The following is a 4998-nucleotide window of genomic DNA, read 5'->3' as shown; positions in this document are numbered from 1 at the left end:
TTTTTTTAACATATAGACCTTAAGTTTATGCTCCAAAAGTACAGGTGGGACGTCTATATTTTTTTTGCGAAACACATTATAATCATAGCTGCTCACCTCTACGGAACATCTGAAACTTGCAAGCAAGAAAATGAGGTAGGTGGACCGACCCGCACGTTTGGGACCCGGCTACGCGCAAGGTCGAGATCCTGGTCGTCGAGTGGCGCCGCGCGATTAGTGCCTAATATAGCGTCCGGCTAATACGATGTTTAATCATTTTCCACTTAGTTTGATACGCAGATTTATACACGACTGCAGCGTACGCAAGTGGGTGGCTAATTACTACGAATTAAGCGCATGGTGCAGTATAGCGGGCAGCATGCTGTACCAAGGGAATTAAATTCTTATGTCAGGTGCATCCCCCTTGTCTCCGGTGACTGCTCCTGGACCCTGCCATCTCAAACATCAAGCTCTCTTAGTCACTGTATATCTTCCCCGCCCGTTTCGGTCTAGCAGGAGAGGTGGCCATCGCCAGATCCCGTGAAGTCCAACGACAGCGAACCGAGCCATGGCCGCCCTCGCCCAGTGTCCGAGGTGAGCTTCCGACCAATCATGGCCCCCATATGCACAATAGTGAGCAAAATCCCTTCTCTGTCTTCTGAAAACAGTCTAGATCCAGCCACTTCAGATGCCCTGCCTGGTATCCCGGATTCACTAATTTTCGGGCCATCAACTGGAAGACTGGAGACTGTCGAGGAGGAGAAAGAGGACGATTCGTCTGATGGCAGCCCTCCAGATCACCAACGGTACGCCGCGGGGGTGGTGCCGGCGGAATGGTATCCCAGAGAGAGGTTGCCCAACGGTGTTGCAAAATCTGCTGATGATACTGGGTGGATACGAAGGTAAACATCCGTGCCAAGTTAATGATATATTGTTCTGAATCTTGTGCATCTCAGGCAGCAAAATCAGCCTCTCCAGCCCTCTCGCGACTGGCACCTACGCTCTCTCTCTCGCTCATCTACACAATAGTGGCGAGAACGGGGGCGGCCGGAGGCGGCCGGAGCCGGGAGCACGATGAAGCAACGGAGAGAGAGGCGAAGAGCTCGCTGGCTTCATCCTCTCGGTCGACGAGGAGCTCGCCCAACAAGCTGGCATACCCAGCCCCGGTGAAATCATGGCTTCGTGCTCGTGGCCTGATTTGCTGTTGTCCTGCCCAGATTCATAGATTCATAGAATCATAGCATCTGGACATCTTGGTTCCAAGACAAGGAAAAATGGCCAGTGTTTCATGCGCTGGGATTCTAGAGAGAATTATCATGGCCATCCCATATCTGCGCGGTGAGGATTTGACTTGATTTACTACAGATTTTTGGTTGGTTGTCGTTTTGGATCCATTTTGGTAGTATTTTGTTTTTTCAGAATTTGGCCCGTTGATGATTATCCACTAAACCTGTTCTGAATTATCGATGAAATCATGCTGATTCTTGGGGTTGTTTGGTGGATAATTGAGTTTGGCGAAGATGATATTCCATTGAATTTATTTTAAATGATGGCTAATGACACAATTAACTGTGATACTCGGTTCATGTCGGTTTTGGAAATTCAGAGACTGATGTGTGCATGCTGAAAGTTGTATTCAGATTGAATGAATGTTGATTTAGAATTGAGCTAGATGAAGCTATTTTCATTATGAGAAAAGATCCTTGTGTTTTTGTAATTACTGAATATTCAATAATTCTTTTATCTTGGAGATATCATGAAGTCTTTCAAAATAACCAAATGCAATTCAGATTTTTTTATGCAGATTTTAATATCAGAATATATGATCCAGGAAGTAATGTAGTACAACATTTTTACACGGATGTGAATTAGTAGTACAGGTGACCGTTGGCCAGCATTAACTCGTGTCGGGACCTTCCTTCAGTTATTGCAAAGCGCGTGAGCCAAATACATCGAATATAAACCGAGCTAATCTGTGGGCAGAGCCCAAATACGTACTTATCTCTTAATACATTCCTAATCTTGAACAAGGTGACGGGCGCGATTTCATCCTCGCCCGTTGCCGGGTTCCGTTGGGTATTTTCGGTAGGCGGACTCAATATTTAGTACGTAGTGTCTATAAATTAAGAATTATTTAAAGAACTTGTTAAAATAGATAAATTAATTTTCATAAGCCGTGCCGAAAACGGCTATAACGAGTGGAGAAGTGACGTGAAGTACGGAATAAGTGGAGAAAGATTAAAAAAGATCCGCACAAAATATGTTGCCTGTTTGACTTGTAATGACAAAACGGCCTAAAGGCTAGAGCAGGAGCCATAAAATATGATACACCTATCGGAGTGAAACACGACTTTGTGGTCCGTGGGTCCCATGATTAGAAAATGGTCCGATGATACCGAGTTCTTGAAATCATACTATTCCGTAATTCTGTTTTGCCGTCAAATTAATCATCACTCACGTCAGCTATTTTTTTAGGGATCACTCACGTCAGCTATTTTTTTTAGGGTCACTCACGTCAGCTATTTTAGCGTAGTTGCTGATGTGATGGCATGATATATACTGACGTTGTACTTTAAAATAAGAACACTACATGGATAGGGTACATTATCAGCACAACAGCTTAAAATTTGAATCCAATAGCTTAGCCCTTTTCTTTATAATAGACCCACACTATCGGTCTATATTTGTGCGTCTATGCAAGCTAGGTTTTCGTAACCGTCATTTCAGTGTTGGAATGCCATTCAGAAGAAAATGGTACTTCAAATTATGTGCCAAACACAATGTTGGGAATAGGAAACAAACCTTCTTCTGGCTTGACTAGTGGTCTGGGAATGCCCCTCTGTGAGCTTGGTTCCGTGACTGTAAACTTGTTGCGCAAACCCTTTTATCATGGTTCAGGGCATCCACGTTTTAGAAGGGACACCGGGGGAGTGGCACATCAGATTCTAAAGATAATTTGGTCTCCTCGAAGCGGTGGAGTGGGATAACCTGTGTAGAGAGATTCAGGCGCTACCTGATGATACTTTGGATGACGAAGTCTCATGGGCGCTTGAAGCATCTGGGGTATACTCGACTAGATCTATCTATCTTGGTCTGTCGTAGGACGGGATAGTCACACACTTCAAGGGGGTCACAATGGTTCCTCCCAAGATAAAGGTTTTCCTTTGGCAACTTATCATGGTCGATTGCCATCGTGTGAGCGGGTGGTGAAACGCCATGCCCCCTCAAATGGGGCATGTGCTCTATGCAGGGATCTTGAGGATTGCAATCACATCATCTTTGCATGCCCACCGCTCGTTTTGTTTGGCAGGAGCTAGTGAGATCTCGCAATGTTATTGGAACCCAGCAAGGCTGCAATTTCATTGCAATTAATTAGTAATGGCACACCGGGCCTCTTTTATAGATTAGTTTGGTTCACTTTTGTGGCACAGTGCTGGATGTACATTGTGGTACATTTGCAACAAACTAACCATAGAAAGGAAGTTGATTGGAAATCTGGCTAATGTTTTCTTCCAAATATCTCTTCATATGCAGGGTTGAAGGGTTCTGGTCATATCGAGGGACTAGACGTTGTTGTACGAGGCCGTGGACGCGGTAATGACGCCACACAGACTAGAGCTAGACATGTCCTTTTACTATCCACATGTGCCATGTTATTCTCGAACTTACCTGCCTTCGTGTTGAAGTAGTCTGATCCTGGGTGGATCGAACAAAACTGTGTTGTGTGGATGAGTGTGTGCTTGCTTGTAACAGACTATGCATATGCGCTGCCCGTTCGTGGCTTTATCTATAAAACCGACCTAGAGGCCTTAGAGCATCTCCACTCGTCCCCCGAACAGGCCCCCGGCGAGCATTTTTTACATCCGGACGGCGTAAATCGGCCCAGTCGCGCCCCCGGTTCCTCGTTTTCGTCCGGATTTGGCCCTTCATCCATCCGGCGAGCCCACGCCACCCCCGCCCCCCCCGGGGAGCGCTCGGGGACTCCGGACGAGTGAAAAGCGGGGAAGGGCCCGATCTGTCGGTGACTCGACGCACGAACCCCACCGCCACGTTGCTCAAAATCTCCCCCACCCCTCGTATCTCTCTCGCCGCCGGCACCACCCCGCCGGCTTGTTGCCCACATCCCGCCGCCCCTCCTTCCCCACCTGCCTATATTCCGCCGTCTTTGGACGACGGCCTATCTGGCTGCTCTTCCGCCGGCTCGCTTGCTCCTCGTCGCTCGCGGCTCGGGTTGCCTCGACCACGCCCGTCGGTGTTCGTCCATTTGCCTCGCCGGCCATGGACTCGGACGAAGAGGAGGAGCAGATGTTCGTCGAGCTTATGCAAGAAGAGATGGCAGCAGCCGCCCAAGACGACGAGCACATGATGATCCTTGGTTGCTTGGCTAGCATGTACGCCGGACCGGCAAGCGGTCGACGTGGTGGGTCGGCACGAGGTCGCCGGAAGTGCAAGCCGAGACAGCGAATGGAGGGCTACTGCATGTTGTACGCCGACTACTTCGCCGACAATCCATTGCACGGTGAGAGTGTTTTCCGGCGTCGTTTCAGGATGAGCAGAAAGCTATTTTTGCAAATTGTGTATGCCATCCGCCACTTTGATCCCTACTTCAGATGCAAGGCGGATTGCACTCGGTTTGGTTGGATTTTCGTCACTGCAGAAGTGCACGAGTGGCTATGAGGATGCTCGGCGTATGGAGCTCCCGGTGATACCGCAGATGACTATCTTCGGATGGCGGAGTCCACCGCCCTTGATTGTTTCTACCGGTTCTGCAGGGCCGTCATAGCAGTGTTCGGGGACTATTACTTGAGATCACCCACTGTCGAAGACACTGAGAGGATCCTTGCAACAAATGAAGCTAGAGGTTTTCCAGGGATGCTTGGAAGCATTGACTACATGCATTGGCAATGGAAGAACTGTCCGTTTGCGTGGCAGGGAATGTACAAGGGTCACAAAAAAGGCTGCACTCGTGATACTTGAAGCGGTGGCTACCCATGATCTCTGGATTTGGCACTCTTTATT

General features: G+C 48.2%; 1 long non-coding RNA gene across 1 annotated transcript; it reads left to right on the top strand.

Annotated features, from left to right (window-relative positions):
* Window positions 1–511: 511 nt before the first annotated feature.
* On the top strand, window positions 512–1460 carry LOC124658119. The gene is made up of 2 exons (XR_006989022.1): window positions 512–881; window positions 958–1460. It is a non-coding gene; the product is annotated as an uncharacterized LOC124658119 (long non-coding RNA).
* Window positions 1461–4998: the final 3538 nt, after the last annotated feature.

The sequence above is a fragment of the Lolium rigidum genome, chromosome 5, assembly GCF_022539505.1.
Source record: "Lolium rigidum isolate FL_2022 chromosome 5, APGP_CSIRO_Lrig_0.1, whole genome shotgun sequence".
Lineage (NCBI taxonomy): Eukaryota > Viridiplantae > Streptophyta > Magnoliopsida > Poales > Poaceae > Lolium > Lolium rigidum.
The sequence above is the reverse complement of the archived record's forward strand: the minus strand, read 5'-3'. Positions and strand labels throughout refer to the sequence as shown.